This window comes from Nicotiana sylvestris, chromosome 3 (assembly GCF_000393655.2).
Source record: "Nicotiana sylvestris chromosome 3, ASM39365v2, whole genome shotgun sequence".
NCBI lineage: Eukaryota > Viridiplantae > Streptophyta > Magnoliopsida > Solanales > Solanaceae > Nicotiana > Nicotiana sylvestris.
This window is the reverse complement of record NC_091059.1, coordinates 180,108,239-180,126,491: the sequence shown is the minus strand read 5'-3', so window position 1 is coordinate 180,126,491 and position 18,253 is coordinate 180,108,239.

Here is an 18,253-nt window from a genome sequence, read left to right as displayed (position 1 = left end):
CAAGACTTCTGGCTCTTGGCTTTTTTGAATACCAGTTTTCATCATTTTGTTCGGTCCGCTGGGGACATGGCTTTCTTCATTAAGCTTTTTGGCGGTTCCTCTGGGGACACGATTATCTTCATCAGATTCATTAGGTTGGGCATGATTTAATGTTCACACACCATTTTTTAAGACGCGTCTTTTCTTTCTTTTGACTCATGCGCTTGAATTTGCGCTGGGACTTCTTGTTGCCACCTTCTGCCTTCCGGTGTTGGGATTTTTATTATTTCCTGCTGGGGATTCTTGTTGTAACCTTCTGCCTTCCGGTGGGGTTACTGACTTCAAAATCTGCAGTATAAGACTGAAAAGTATTCCTCTCGTTATACAGGTGGGCACCTGGAACTGAAATGTATTCCCGCATTATACTGGTGGGCGACCTAGAACTGAAATGTATTCCCGCATTATACTGGTGGTCGACCTAGAACTTAAAAGTATTCCCGCATTCTACTGGTGGGAGACTTAGAACTGAAATGTATTCCCGCATTTTACTGGTGGGCGACCTAGAACTGAAATGTATTCCCGCATTTTACTGGTGGGCGACCTAGAACTGAAAAGTATTCTCGCATTATACTGGTGGTCGACCTAGAACTTAAAAGTATTCCCGCATTCTACTGGTGGGAGACTTAGAACTGAAATGTATTCCCGCATTTTACTGGTGGGCGACCTAGAACTGAAATGTATTCCCGCATTTTACTGGTGGGCGACCTAGAACTGAAAAGTATTCCCGCATTATACTGGTGGGCGACCTAGAACATAAAGTATTCCCGCATTTTACTGGTGGGCGACCTAGAACATAAAGTGTATTCCCGCATTTTACTGGTGGGCGACCTAGAGCATGAAATGAAAACATAAATGCATACCCGCATTATACTGGTGGGCGACCTAGAACATGAAATGAAAAGACAGAAATGTATTCCCGCATTATACTGGTGGTCGACCTAGAACTTAAAAGTATTCCCGCATTCTACTGGTGGGAGACTTAGAACTGAAATGTATTCCCGCATTTTACTGGTGGGCGACCTAGAACTGAAATGTATTCCCGCATTTTACTGGTGGGCGACCTAGAATTGAAAGTATTCCCGCATTTTACTGGTGGGCGACCTAGAACATAAAGTATTCCCGCATTTTACTGGTGGGAGACCTAGAACATAAAGTGTATTCTCGCATTTTACTGGTGGGCGACCTAGAGCATGAAATGAAAACATAAATGCATACCCGCATTATACTGGTGGGCGACCTAGAACATGAAATGAAAAGACAGAAATGTATTCCCGCATTATACTGGTGGGCGCCTAGAACTTAAAAGTATTCCCGCATTCTACTGGTGGGAGACTTAGAACTGAAATGTATTCCCGCATTTTACTGGTGGGCGACCTAGAACTGAAATGTATTCCCGCATTTTACTGGTGGGCGACCTAGAACTTAAAAGTATTCCCGCATTCTACTGGTGGGAGACTTAGAACTGAAATGTATTCCCGCATTTTACTGGTGGGCGACCTAGAACTGAAATGTATTCCCGCATTTTACTGGTGGGCGACCTAGAACTGAAAGTATTCCCGCATTTTACTGGTGGGCGACCTAGAACATAAAGTATTCCCGCATTTTACTGGTGGGCGACCTAGAACATAAAGTGTATTCCCGCATTTTACTGGTGGGCGACCTAGAGCATGAAATGAAAACATAAATGCATACCCGCATTATACTGGTGGGCGACCTAGAACATGAAATGAAAAGACAGAAATGTATTCCCGCATTATACTGGTGGGCGCCTAATTGGTAAAGAATAATTTGAATTTGTTTCCTCGATTCTCCGAGAAAATTTCCACTTGTGGCAGAAAATTTTATGCCCCAATTCTGGCGATCTTTCTTATGGCGTATCTTTAGGCCATCATCAACACTTTATTTTCCTGTTCAAATCAAAGAAAATTTAGTTAGTTTTTTTTTTTTTTTTTTTGAAATATGGCGAGTGGTCATGTCACTCTTGATGGGGATGATTGTTCCCTTTCCCTTATTCTTGTTCGGCGTTCTCAAAACTTGTTGGGGATGATGTTATTTGCTGGAGATAACATTCTGCTGGGGATGGTTTTTCCATTTATCCCTTCACCATTTTGTATCTCAAAAATTTCTGGAGGTTATTTTGCCGAAGATGAATTTTCCTTTCTTCCCTTCCCCTTCTGTGTTGTCCGACCACCTCGTAGCTTGGTCGATATTCGGTCGAAGTACTCTGGGGATCGTCTTGGAACTTGGCTTACAATTTCCTCAACATGTTTTTTTTTCGGCTCTTCCCCGTACTTTCCTTGCCATTTTAGGACAGTATTATTCGGCCTAGCAACCAACGTCTTTTGCCTTATTGCCTTGTCTCTTGCCTGCCCTTTTCACTTTTTATGTTGTACCATTTTGGCAACTGGTAGTAAGCTCTGAAAGACCTTCCTTAAAACATAAATTTCTAGAAAAATTCTTTTAAACAAAGAAATGAAAAGATAGAAAAATGAGAAAATCTTTCTGAACAAAAAAAATGAACTTATCTGGGTGATACAACCGATTCCAATGATCATGTTGTGCATTCCGGATTAATCAACCCAGTCTATTTGTGTCGATCAAACTTTCTGATGTCTTCACTTGCTGGGGATAAATAGGTGCCCAATTCTTTCGCAAAATACGGATCTTTTCCGTCAATCTATCTTGTCGCCTTATAGTGCCCTTCGCGGGGTTTTCACTAACAAGGCTCTCTCATTTCTCACAACTCCCGTCGCCTTATGGTGCCTGTGAAGGTTTTCACCGATAAGACTCTCTCATTTTGTATTTCTCAGCTTACGTCGCCTTATGGCGCCTGTGAAGGTTTTCGCCGATAAGACTCTCTCATCTTATTTTCTCAGCTTGGGATTGGAGTGTTGCCGATAAGATTTATCTCTGCCGGGAATTCTTTTGGCTATAAATTCTTTCAATTCATGATCCTCATTCAGTCAGGGACCGATGTTTTATTCTTGGTTTTCATTTGCCTATCTTAACACCTCTCGGATACTGATCGGGAGGTCTTTTTTGGATATCAATATAGGTTTTAGAAGAAAAGGATATAAAATTCAAAATAACTTTGATGGGTAAAGTATTACAACTCTTGGAATCAAATTCCTTTTTTTTTCTTTTTTTTTTCAAAATTTAGAAACATAATTTCTGCCCCAGTTTTCTTACTTGGGGATTTTTCTTTTGATTTTTTTTTATTTTTTATTTTATTACCTTATGACCGAGCCGTGAGGCGCCTACGTATCCTCTTTGAGGAATCAGGTCGAACGTAGTTCACTGACTCCTTTGTTTTCTTGCGACCTTCAAAAAGTTTTTTTTTCATACATTTTTTCATTAATGATTCCAAGAGAGGGGTATAAAAAGATAAGTATGGCTCAAAGGGGTAAAGCAAAGGTTAAAAGTGTTTGGATAGAAGAAAGAATTGCCTCCGTCATTTCATTATCCGATAAGCACTAAGTACAAACAAACAAATAAACAACAAAAGAAATTACACATAATATCTTTTGACTGCATCAGAATTGATAGCCATGTCGACGCATCTTCCTTCAACATCCGTCAGACGTAAAGCGCCATTGGATAATACTCTGGTCACAATATACGGCCCTTGCCAATTCGGGGCGAACTTGCCTTTTGCCTCAATCTGATGTGGGAGGATCCGTTTCAATACTTGTTGCCCTACTTCAAATTTTCTGGGGCGCACCTTCTTATTGTATGCTCTTGCCATTCTCTTTTGATACAACTGGCCATGACATACTGCTGCCAATCTTTTTTCATCCATTAAACTCAGCTGCTCTAGTCGGGTTTTGACCCATTCATCATCGTCAATCCCGGCCTCAGCGATAATTCGAAGGGAAGGAATTTCAACTTCTGCTGGTATTACTGCTTCGGTTCCGTATACCAACAAATAAGGAGTCGCACCTATTGAAGTACGAACAGTAGTGCGGTATCCTAACAACGCAAATGGTAGCTTTTCATGCCATTGTCTGGATCCTTCAATCATTTTCCTCAATATCTTCTTTATATTTTTGTTGGCTGCCTCAACTGCTCCATTCGCCTTGGGCCGATACGGAGTGGAATTACGGTGTGTAATCTTAAACTGTTCACATACTTCTCTCATCAAGTTGCTGTTAAGATTAGCACCATTGTCCGTGATTATTATATTTGGGATCCCAAATCTACAAATGATATGGGAATGGACGAAATCCACCACTGCCTTCTTGGTTACAGACTTAAAAGTTTTGGCTTCAACCCACTTAGTGAAATAATCGATGGCTACCAGAATGAACCTGTGACCGTTCGAAGCTGCCGGCTCGATAGGCCCAATGACATCCATGCCCCATGCTACAAATGGCCATGGTGCGGACATTGTGTGCAATTCCATTGGTGGAGAATGAATCAGATCTCCGTGTATCTGACACTGATGGCATTTTCGTACGAAACTGATACAATCATGCTCCATAGTGAGCCAATAATATCCCGCTCGCAGAATCTTCTTTGCCAACACATATCCGCTCATATGGGGCCCACAGACTCCAGCATGTACCTCTGTCATCACTATCGTGGCTTGACCTGCATCAATACATCTCAGCAATCCCAGATCTGGGGTTCTTTTGTACAACATTCCTCCACTGAGGAAAAATCCATTTGCCAGTCGTCGAATGGCTCTCTTTTGATCTCCGGTTGCCTGCTCCGGGTATATCCCCATCCTGAGGTATTCCTTGATATCATAAAACCATGGCTCGCCATCCATTTCTTCTTCTATTATGTTGCAGTAGGCATGCTGATCACGAACCTGAATATACAATGGGTCAACATGGATTTTGTCTGGATGGTGCAACATCGATGCTAAAGTGGCCAAAGCATCGGCAACCTCATTGTGAACTCTCGGGATGTGTCTGAACTCCACTGATCGAAATCGCTTGCTCAAATCGTGCAAACATTGTCGGTATGGTATAAGCTTCAAATCCCGTGTTTCCCATTCACCCTGGATCTGATGTACTAGGAGGTCCGAGTCTCCCAAGACCAAGACGTCCTGAACATCCATGTCTGCAGCCAATCGTAGGCCCAAAATACATGCCTCATATTCAGCCATGTTGTTGGTACAATAGAAACGTAGCTGAGCTGTAACAGGATAGTGATGTCCTGTTTCTGAAATAAGTACTGCTCCTACTCCAACTCCTTTTGCATTAGCAGCCCCGTCAAAGAAAAGCTTCCACCCTGGTTTCTCATTCAGTTCTAACTCCTCTATATGTATCACTTCTTCATCTGGAAAATACGTCCTCAAAGGCTCGTATTCTTCATCAATAGGATTCTCAGCCAAGTGATCGGCCAATGCTTGAGCTTTCATGGCCGTCCTCGTCACATAGACAATGTCGAACTCTGTGAGTAATATCTGCCATTTTGCCAATCTTCCTGTGGGCATAGGCTTCTGGAAAATATACTTTAATGGATCCAGACGTGAAATAAGGTATGTAGTATGTGACGACAGATAATGCTTAAACTTCTGTGCTACCCAAGTTAGAGCACAACATGTCTTCTCAAGTTGGGTGTACTTATTCTCATAGACTGTAAACTTCTTGCTGAGATAATAGATGGCTTGCTCTTTTCTTCCTGTGATGTCGTGTTGACCCAACACGCAACCAAACGAATGATCCAGGACCGTTAGATAAAGGATTAATGGCCTCCCCGACTCAGGTGGAACCAATACAGGTGGATTAGATAAATAACCTTTGATCTGGTCAAATGCCTCCTGACATTCTGCCGTCCATTCTATCGCGGCATTCTTTCCTCAACAATCGAAAGATGGGTTCACAAGTTGTTGTGAGCTGAGCGATGAATCTGCTGATATAGTTCAACCTTCCCAACAGACTCATTACTTCTGTTTTGTTCCTCGGTGGCGGCAATTCCTGGATGGATTTGATCTTTGACGGATCCAACTCAATGCCTCGCCGACTGACGATAAATCCTAACAGCTTTCCAGATGGAACACCAAATGCACATTTGGCTGGGTTGAGCTTAATGTCGTACCTTCGAAGTCTTTGGAAAAACTTCCTAAGGTCTGCTACGTGGTCTTCCTGACGCTTGGATTTGATGATCACATCATCTACGTACACTTCGATCTCTTTATGTATCATATCATGGAACACAGTAGTCATTGCTCTCATGTACGTTGCCCCAGCGTTCTTCAAACCGAATGGCATTACCCGATAACAATAAGTCCCCCATGGCGTAATGAAAGCTGTTTTCTCTGCATCTTCTTCATCCATCAAAATCTGATGATACCCAGCGTAGCAATCCACAAAGGAGCCGATTTCTTGCCCGGCGCAATTGTCGATCAAGATATGGATATTGGGCAATGGAAAGTTATCCTTTGGGCTTGCCCTGTTCAGATTACGGTAGTCGACGCATACCCTGATCTTCCCATCTTTCTTTGGTACTGGCACTACATTAGCCAACCAATCAGGATATCGAGAGACCCGAATAACCTTTGCTTGCAGCTGCTTGGTTACTTCTTCTTTAATCTTCACACTCATATCTGTCTTGAACTTCCTCAGTTTCTGCTTGACAGGAAGACAGGCCGGGTCAATGGGCAATTTGTGAACCACTAGCTTGGTGCTTAAACCCGGCATGTCGTCATATGACCATGCAAAAATATCTTTAAACTCAATGAGTGCTTTGATTAATTCTTCCCTGATGCCAGGCTCAATGTGGATGCTGATTTTGGTTTCTCGGACATTATCCGCATCCCCTAGATTTACAGCCTCGGTGTCATTCAGATTAGGCTTGGGTTTCTCTTCAAATTGGCATAGTTCTCGGTTTATTTCCTCGAAGGCTTTATCCTCATCATATTCAGACTCATAATCGATCTCTTGTATCATTAAATCAGAGTCAGATTGATTTATTAGACTAGGTCGAAGATCCGTCGTGCATGCCATGTCATTAGAACCAGTAAAAAGAGAACTGTTCAGAAAGAGAAAAGAATAAAACAAAATTAAAATGAGACAAGAAAAGAATTTTATTAAAATGCGGGATAACAGGGTTCACACTTTTACAAGATAAAATGAGATTTGGATTACACCCTGAATAATCCGAAAAATAAAAAAGCAAAAATCAAAGCCTACTACCAGGACTCTCCCCGAGTAGGAAGAGGAGTAACCGTCCAATTGTTGGTTTTGGCTTCAGGCCCCATAAACTGTATGTCTGTTCCACTGGAACCCTCTCCGACTTCTACCATATTGACATTAGTGAACAATCTTTCGAAACTCTGATTCAGATCCCCGTCAATCCCAATCAATCGCCCGAGAACTTTCGGGACTGGTGACCCCTTGGCGCTTGCTCTAACAAAAGATCTTGAGAGACGTGGCACAGGTTTGGGAAGAAACCAAACTTTCTTCTTCATTTTCCGAGCTCGTTTTACATCTGCCGCAGTCGGTTTGAACCCCAACCCAAAGGTCTCCAAATTCTTGGGCAAGGAAACAGGTTGAACAATTCCCTGAAGTTCAGCTCCCAAGCCTTTTCCTGGCATAAACCCATTACCTAGCATTTCTGAAACCATCATAACCGTTGCGGAAGCTATCCTAGGATGCTGAATGATTTCACCCTCGGGGATCTTGTTTGCCGACACTGCATCAAAAATCTGGTAGACCCAGGGACCTTTGTCATCATTAGTCTCTATGAAGGGTACAATGGCGCCTCCTACGGTGCACGCAGTGTCCTCGCCGTGCAATACGACCTCTTGTCTATCCCACTCGAACTTGACCATCTGATGCAAGGTGGATGGCACTGCTTTGGCTGCATGGATCCACGGACGTCCCAACAGAAAGTTATAAGATACCGTAGCATCTAATACCTGGAATTCCATGGTAAACTGGACTGGACCGATGGTCAACTCAAGTATAATATCCCCCACGGTGGCTGTTCCATTTCCGTCAAATCCTCGGACGCAAATGCTATTCTTTTGGATTCTTCCGTGGTCGATCTTCAATTGGTTCAGGGTGGATAATGGACAAATATTGGCACTTGAGCCGTTATCCACTAATGCCCGAGTAACTGCCGAATCTTCACATTTGACAGTTAGGTAGAGAGCTTTATTATGCTCCGTGCCCTCCACTGGCAGATCATCATCTGAAAATGTTACCCTGTTCACCTCGAAAATTTTGTTGGCAATCGTTTCCAGGTGATTTACAGAAATTTCATTGGGCACATGAGCTTCATTCAGTATCTTCATCAGGGCCCGACGATGTTCATCCGAATGGATTAATAATGATAGCAGTGAGATCTGGGCCGGTGTTTTCTTCAACTGTTCGACCACGGAGTAATCCTGCACTTTCATCTTCTTTAAGAAATCCTCAGCTTCTTCTTCTGACACAGGTTTCTTTATTGCAGCTGGATTGGGTCTTCTCAACTCCGCCGGAGCAAAACACCGTCCTGATCGAGTCAGTCCCTGCGCCTCACAACTATTCTCCTCCACTTGTTGTCCCTTGTACATCACCACTGCCTTCTCATACTTCCAAGGCACAGCCTTGCTATCAATCATTGGTGTTTGGACTACTGGTTTTATGATGACCGGTTCCCTATAGACCCCTTTCACAACAACCACGGGTGCAGATGATGCTCCCGTTATTACCAACATGGCTGGTTCTGGTTTCCTTGTAGCGGCAGATGGATTCTTCCCCAATATCACCACTGGCTTGACATCTTCCCCCTTCAATTGTACCCCTGCTTCCTCATTGATCGATTTTTCTTTTGGAGTGGCACGGATCATCATCACTGTCTGTGGGGGTTTCTTCGGCTCCCCTCCTTCGTGCACAAGCTCGATCATGTGGGCTTCAGGGTGCTTTGGCAATGGGTTCTGGTTAATGTTAGGTGCCTCCGGTGCCTGTACCTCGATCTTGTTGGTATCAATAAGATCTTGTATTGCATGTTTCAGCCTCCAACATTTCTCGGTATCATGTCCGGGAGCTCCCGAACAATATTCACATCTTACCGAGTGATCCATATTTTGGGGTAAGGGATTTGGTAATCTAGGCTCAACAGGATTTAATAAACCCAACTGCCTCAATTTGTGGAACAAGGCAATATAAGTTTCCCCCAACTCAGTAAAAGTTCTTTGCCTCTGCAATCTTTCATTTCTGGCGGCCGGATTTCCCCTGAAACCCATCCCTGGAGGGTTCCTGTAGGCTCTTGGTGGTGGATAGGTGTTTTGTGGTGGTGGGTATGTGTTATGTGGAGGTGGGTATGTATTGTGGGGAAGTGGGTATGTACTGTGGGGAACCGGCGCGCGCCATTGTGGGCGAACCGGAGGTTGGGTGTATGTCTGGGCTTGATGGACGGTGAAATGTTGTTCTTGTGGTTGGTAGTAGGGTTGTGGAGGGTAATTTGGAATGTGTGGGTAGTTTAGACGATGGGGTCTGGGTTGGTAATGAGGGGAAGGACCTCTAGATCTGGACCAATTGTCGGCCTCTAATGTCGTGACCTCCTCTCTCCTTTTCTTCCCTAGCGCACCTCCCGTGCCGCTCTGAATGGCCTGAGTTGTTGCCTTAATTGCTGAATAACTCAGGATCTTATTGGACTTAAGTCCCTCTTCTATCATACCTCCCATTTTCACAACTTCATTAAATGATTTGCCAACTGACGTCACCAAGTGACCAAAGTAAGTTGGCTCGAGAGTTTGTAAGAAGTAATCCACCATTTCTCCTTCTCTCATTGGGGGATCAACTCTGGCTGCCTGTTCTCTCCATCGGAACCCAAATTCCCGGAAGCTCTCTCCGGGTTTCTTCTCGAGCTTTAGCAATGTGAGACGGTCTGGGACTATCTCAAGGTTGTATTGGAAATGTCCTGCGAAAGCCTGTGCCAAGTCATCCCAGGTGTACCACCTGCTCGGATCTTGTCTTGTATACCACTCTAACGCCGACCCGCTCAAACTCTGGCCAAAGTAAGCTATTAATAGCTCATCTTTGCCCCCTGCTCCCCTCATTTTGCTACAAAAACCTCGTAGATGTGCCATAGGATCACCATGCCCTTCGTATAAATCGAACTTGGGCATTTTGAACCCTGCTGGTAATTGAACGTCAGGGAAAGGGCATAGATCCTTGTATGCCACGCTGACTTGGTTACCTAACCCGTGTATGTTCCTGAAGGATTGCTCCAGGCTTTTAAATTTCCGCATCACCTCGTCCTGCTCTGGGCTCTTAGCCGGCTTTTCAATCTCCGCCGGGACCTCAAAGTGGGGATTATAGGTATGTGGCTCGGGTGCTTTGAATGTGAGTTCAGGGGGGTAGTATTGTGTATCGTGAGCCTGAAACAGTGGCTCACTAGATGATCTGTGCAATGGGGCTGGGGGAGGTGCCACAAAGACGGGAACATTTGGTGGAGGAGGGTTTTGAGTGGGTGGTGGAGCTTGGGAATCATAAGCCTCTCTTCCCTGATAATAGTGATGGCTTGGGAAACTTGTTGAAGGACCGGGAGAAGGGTATTCCGGCGTGTGTGTTGGTTGGAGGGTAGGAGTAACGGGTAGTTCTTGCCCCTTCTGGGCTCTAGCTAAGGCTATCTGCATTTCATTCATTTCTAGCCTCATTTTTTCCATTTTCTCCAGGGCTTCTTTCAGCATCTGATTGGCCGTTTTTTCTGACTCAACGCTGTTGTCTGACCCAGTCATGCTTTCTGGTATAGGACCTTTTGATCTTGTCTGATAATGGTACGGTGCCAGTACGCTCTAACAACTAACTGATATTGATTGGAAAAACAACAAACTTGTCAGTGTTAGAGTCTTAACAGATATTGTAATTGCACGTTAGGGGGATGCAATGCTCCTAGGCAGTTAATCATTTCTAACATGCTTTTGCTCCGACCGTATGCATCATCCCGGCTTATTTTTGCTCTGACAAATATATATTCTTCCTTTTTTTTTCTTTTTTTTTTTTTAATTACGGTCGAATCCTATAGAGATTGCCTACGTATCGTGACCCCGCACGAATCAGACCAAGCGTAGTTCGTGCCATAAGACCAAATATTTTTTTTTATTACTCAAAATAATGCTATTACAAGCCATCACAAAAAAACAAAAAATACAGACTTTATATATATATATATATATATATATATATATACTTTATATATATATATATATTTTTTTTTTTTGAGAATGTTTGAAGAAAAGGAAAAAAACATATGGGTAGACAACAGACTCGAAAAACAAACAAGTGCAAGATTGAACTAGGGATACATTAAAGCTTTGAATTTTGGTGCCCGCGAGGCATCATTCGGCCTTTCCGCGGGCTTGGGGGCCAGGCTTCTTTGCAAGCTTTTTAGTTCCTCCATGATCTGATGGACATAACCCATGATTGAGGCAAATAGGACATCACGAGGCATCTCTTCACATGTTAGGCACTTTGTGGTGATATAGCGCCCTATATCATTGATCCTACCCCTGATTCTATCCCTCTCTATGCACAGCTGTTCTATCCGTTGATTCTTTAGTCCCAATATTCGAGTATTGTCAATGAGCTGCTCTTGGAACCTCTCCATTTGTTCTTCCATCCGGGCTATCGACTCATGGTAGTGTTCTCTATATGTTCTAGCATCCTGGGCTTGTTTGAGGACCCGATTATTGAGAATGGAGTTTATCTCTCTCAATGTCGCGACACTCATTTCATAGTCCCTTTTTACTTTCCATAGGTGCTCTCTCCGTGATGTTGTAACTGTAGCCCACCTGACCCGCATTCTTGTTATACAAGCCTGGGATCTCTCCAAGTCTTCTCGGCTTTGGCTGACTTGATTTCTCAATTCCGCTATCAACCTTTCATCAGAGCGACGTTTCTGTCGGTCGCTATCACTCTTACTGACTTGGCGAATTCGGGCTTTCAGTGCCTGGTTTTCTTTGGCTAATTTGTTCTTCTCACCCTGCTCTGAGGCTACCTGAACGTTGTTTTCAAACATAAGTCTTTCAATTTGTCGCTTCAGCTTCCCGATTTCAACCCGGTAGCCTTCCTCTCTCACTAACCAGCCCCACTGTTCCTGCGAATCATCCGTAAATTGTTGGACGTGAGCTCTTTTGGCAGGCCTCTGACGAATCTGGAACCTTTTCCCGAACCAAACATCGTATTTTGGGTCTACCTCACCCTTAGCCAGCTCTCGAACCATAGTCTTGGGTTCAAGGAATCTACATTCGTGCCACAACTTTCTAATTTTTCCTTCGGGGAACACGACTCCTGGACTCAACTCAATGGCGTGCTTGCTTAGATCCTCATCAGTGGGAATTACCTGAAATCTTCCTAGTTGGCGCAGTACCCGATGAGGAGCATATGGTTGGATGCTACGAAGTCCCATCAAAAGAACATGACATTCCTCGGCCGCCATGTATATTACCTCAGTATCATTCAACCACCCAAATGCCCATTCAACTTGGTCGGCTGTTGTTGACCTCAATTGTGCAAGCCATGCTTCGACGCCTTCGGGAAATATGACGCCTGTCATTCGTTTCTCAAAGCCGCTAATGCAGTTTTTCTCAGTCAACCCGTGGTTCATGTATCCCACTCGGTGATGGAGGTGTTCTTGCATCCACAACTGGAGTAACAGATTGCATCCCTGAAAGAACTTGCCTCCTTCTCGGCATATAGTTAAAGCTCGGTAGATTTCAGACAAAATCAAAGGAACCACAGTACTGTCGGTTCTTTTGATTGCAACATCGGCCATCCCTACAAGGCCTATCTCTATTTTTTTATCTTTGCGGGGACAGACCACAATTCCCAGAAATGCTGTGATAAATGCCAAAGTACGTCTTGCTTCCCACCTGATTCTGTTCCCAGTGTGAATTAATCCGAGGTTTGGTTCTTCCAAACCCTGAGGAATTCCGTACCGTTGATACAAGAATTGGAGAGTACAACATCCCTTCGACAAATCATCATTCTGTACCTTCCGACTAATGCTTAGCAAATCCAAGAACGCGTGCGGAGATACTGGTCTTGGTGAAAGTAAATACTGCCCTCTTAGTTTCCCATTCAACCCCGCATATCCGGCGACTTCCTCTAGTGTAGGTGAAAGTTCAAAGTCAGCAAAACGAAACACGTTGCGTGTTGGATCCCAGAACGGTATTAGAGCCTCGATGATATCTGTCCTTGGCTTGATATTCAACAGATCGACAAAACCTCCCAAAACTCTTTCCACTATCTTTATACTATCCTTTCCCATATCATTCCACCACATGTAGAGTTGCGAAGGGACCTCGCTACACACTGAGAATGGTTCATTTTGACTTGTGCTCATCCTGCACATTTATTATAGTGATTAAAGAAGGAAAAACTTTTATTTGACTTAAAAACTATCTATATTCTAAAGAAATATTTTTTTGGATTTTAATAAAAAAATAAATTTTTCTTGAAAAAAAAACTTTTAAGGAGAAAGGAAATATTTTTGAACCAATATTCTGAATTTATGAAAGAAATACTACAGAAAAAAATATTTTTGAATTTTATTTTGAATATCTTTTAAACAAATAATTGGGATTTTGAGATTAAAAGGAAATATATATATATTTTTTTTTTTAAAAAAAAATTGAGGTCTAAAAGAAAAACTTTCTACAAAAAAAATGAGTAATGTTAAATATTTTTGGATTTTTTTTTTTGAATATGGTGAGCCGAAACCAAAGAGGTTTGCCTCTGATCTCACATCCGGTTAGAATCATACCCGCGTAGTTCAGGCTATAAACTAACTAATTTTTTTTGAAAACAAACAAATTTTTCCTTTTCCTTTTATATCAAAAAAAATATTTTCCTTTTTCATTTTTTTTTAAAATAAAGCAAATTAAAATAAAAGACTTATTCCTACACACTTTCTGCTTTCTAGGCAAACCAACAATTCTAAAAGTAAAAATATATATGTTTTTTTTTAAAAAAAAATTCGGCAGCACTTTGACAGTACTTGGACACTGATTTTTCTAAATTAATCAAATAACTTTTCACTTGCTATTTTTATTTTATTTTATTTTTTACACTCCCGAGACTCAGAAGCCGGTCAACATGCAAGACCGAGCAAATAAATGCACATAAAACAAATAAGATGCATCAGGATGGTCATTTTCATTTTTGGTGCACCTGTCCTAGACAGACCCAACCCCTGTGTTGAGCCTCCAAAGTCAGATGCACGTGATGCAAACAAACGTTCCTACTAGGGATCCGACATGTGGTTTTGTTATACTAGGTTCAGAACCTGGGTGTTTGTTCTAGACCTGGCTTACCCGAGCGGACAGCTCGAGCCGAGGGGGGGTAGCGTACCGGGAATACAGAAGCTTCACCGGCTTAGCAACTTGTCCGAACCTCGTTCTAAATTGGGATTTTACACTATACAGAAAAGAAGTCGTACGAAGTACACCCTTCTTCATGATTTAGAAGACTCAGAGAGGAGATGGGTTTCGGCACAGTTTATACACAGTTCACGTAATATCAAAGCGGTAAAAGCAGCATTTAGCACATTAGGCTCAAACATGTAAAAATCAGATAAAACCAAATATAACAATTTATATGAGCTCGAATTTCTAACCCTGAACCAGAGATTCTGGGTTAAGAGATCCCCAGCAGAGTCGCCAGAGCTGTCACACCTCCTTTTTCCGGCACCGCGAGGTGCGTAGGGAGTTTTTTCCAATTAAAGGACAGTCGAAACGGGATTGGTTTAATTATTTCAGAGTCGCCACTTGGGAGATTTAGGGTGTCCCAAGTCACCAATTTTAATCCCGAATCGAGGAAAAGAATGACTCTATATTACAGTCTGCGTACCAGAAATCCGGATAAGGAATTCTGTTAACCCGGGAGAAGGTGTTAGGCATTCCCGAGTTCCGTGGTTCTAGCACGGTCGCTCAACTGTTATATTCGGCTTATTTATCTGATTTTTAATACAATTATGAACCATGTGCAAATTTTATCTTTTACCGCTTTATTATTATAATTATTATTTTTTAGGAATGTGAACATCGCTTAAAACATATCTTTGGATTGTGTCACATGAAATGCACCCACAATACGAAACATATTTTATTTGATGTTTTAGGATTTAGATTTGGGTCGCATGAAATGCGCATCCGAGTTTAAGAAGGTAAAATTAATTAAATCGCGCCTAAAGAGTCTAACGCGTCGTTATCTTTGGGGAAGGAAGTGAAATTCACTAAAACAATCCATCCCAAATTCTAAGTAATTTTTTTTAAATAATTAAATAAATAAATGAGATTGGAGAATCCTATACATTTGTATTATTTACATCTATCTATTTTTTAGCGAAATCCTTTAATAATATCCTTTAATGACTACCTTTTTATTATTACTAAATTTTTATAAATATAAAATCAATATCTACATTCTTGAAAATGACATATTAAATAGAAGAGAAAAACAAATATTAGCAGAAAAATAATAAAATTATAATCATAGATACAACATGGAATTATCGAAAAGTAAAAAATAAAAAATAAAAATAAAAAAAAACTAATTATCCCATAGTTGGATTAAAATTCAAATTGTTAGTAAGACTTAAGCTTATGGAAACTAATTATTTACAAATACTGAAAATTGAAAGAAATAAAAATAAAAACTTGAGTACTAAATCATATTTCTAAAAATTTAAACAATTTAACATTAACTAACTTTGTTTTAATTCATCATGTCCTAATACTTGTTTGCAAACTAATTCATGTTATAACTGAAATTGACTACATGATTCGGATTAACTTATCGTTGACGAAAAACCTTATGAATAAGGAACTTAGTTAATTTTTGCCAAACTGATTCAATAACGCCATTTTTACGTTATTTCTTCTATTTTTTTTATTTAAACAATTTTAATTAATAATCAGGTTTAAATATATTTCCTAATAATCTGGTAAAGACGTTATTTAATATGTCGCTATAATATGCCTAGTTATGCCGATGACAGTGATTTACGGAATAATAATACATGAATAACCTAAATACAATACAAAAAATTAAATTAAACTAAATTAAAAATTTAACACTCCATTCTTCATTTCAGCTTACAAAATGCCAAAATTACAGTTGTGTACCTGATATTGTCAATATAAGAAGAAGAAAGTCAGCAACGTAATACGTAACACAGCAACAGCAACAATAACCAGCAATAACCAGTCAACGAAAATCCCAGTGACAGCTTTGAAAAATTCAAAATAAAATCCAGGAATGCCGAAAATAATGGACAGAAACCAAAGGAAATTTTCAGATTTTTGAAAGGCTAGTTAATCTTCAACCCTTAATTTCTACACCTGTATACCAGAATATTTCTCAGGTGTGTACTACTTTCTCTTCTAATTTTTCAAATTTTTTTTTTCTTTGTATGTTTTTCTTTTCTTGAGAGTTTCAATGTTTTTTTTTTTTTCGGAATAGATGTTTAGCTTTTTTTTAATCTCTTTTTTTTTCTGTCTCTATTTCTCCCCCTCTTGTGTTCAAGACTTCACATATATATATCCCATCCCATAAATCAATTAAAATCAATCCCTTTCTCTACCAAACCCATTATCTTCCCACTCATCCCTATTACATTAAATAAATATATCACACCACCCCATTATATTTTGTCCCCCATGCTTTATTTAAAATAATGCAAGATTCCCCTTTAATTTAAATCTTGTCCCCCTTTATATTAAATAATCATATCACAACCCACCCCATTTCATTTTGTCCCCCATGCTTCAAATAAACAATTTCAAAATGTACAATTCCTAAACTACCCCTTCCGACCTTACTGAAATTACCAAACTACCCCTAAACGTACTACAAATTTACCAAACTACCCATCAGCTATAACACATCAATTAATCAAACTTAACCAAAATATAGACAATATGATCAATTTCTAACAATGTTCAAACAACAATATGAACATGGATGAACATCATAACAACAATATCACATGAACATGATTTTAACAACATTTCAACAACAAATCACATGAACACAAATTGAACAACCAAGAACAACTAAAATTTGATTGAACAATATTTTAGCAACAAACAATCCTATTTTCGGATTCAACACCAACAACAAACAAAGTATGAAGATTTCTAAATTCAATCATATTGAACTTAAAATCAACTCTAACAACATTACAACAAACAATTCTTATATTAAACTTTAAACAAGATTATGAGAACAATTCAAGAAATAATCATAAATGGTAAACAAGAAATCAAACTATAAACATTTCGGATTCAAAAATCAAACAAACATAATATGAACATGAATTAAATCTAAAAATAAAAACGACGGATTCAAATGACTAAAACCAACATACTTCCCTTATTACAACTATATTCTTTTAGGCAAATGACAAAACAAAAACTAAGAAGAAACAATTATGAATTTAAACTTGAACTTAACAATATTAACAATTTCCGGAAAATACATCAAATACATGAAACAAATTGAAGAAACAATTAATTAAATTTCAATTTGAATCTAACAAATATTAAACTAACAAATATTCACTTAAACAACAACAAATATTCACTTAAACAACAATACGAACACGAAATAAACATGAAAAACAATTAATTAATCTTTCATTTGGAATCTGAAAAATTAATTTAACAAACAACACATGAACATGAACTAAAAATTAATTCAAACGATAAACAAAACAAACATTTGCCGATTTTAGATTCGAAAATATAAAAACCAAATACGAACAAAATAAAACGCAAAAACTACTAACCGGAAATGAACAACGACGAATTGGACTGTTTCGACAAACCTCGAATGGGCATAAGTTTGTTCGGACTCAACGACGAACTCACCTTCCTTGTAAACTTGACGAACTCAAAACTACGCTCGACGACCTCAACTAGAACTCGACCAAACGAAGGCAGAAGTGATGAACGGAAGCAGTTAATTTGTTTGCGAGAAAACTGAATGCAGAAGAAGCAACGATGGAGACTGGCCATGGTTGTTCGATGAGGCAGCAGCTGGACGGCGAGGTTGACACAGAAGTAGCAGCAGCCGGAAGTGAAGAAGAAGGTGGAACGGGAAGCAGCACCGCGACAGCAGCTCGGAGGAAGGAGGAGAAGTAGCGGCGACGTGTTTGGTTACGTCAAGAAGCTGGCGCGGGCAGCAGCAGACGAGGCAGCTAGGGTCATCCATGGTCGGAGAAGGAAAAGCTTGAACAACTGGTCTTTTGGACGTGCGGTTGAGGGCTGCCA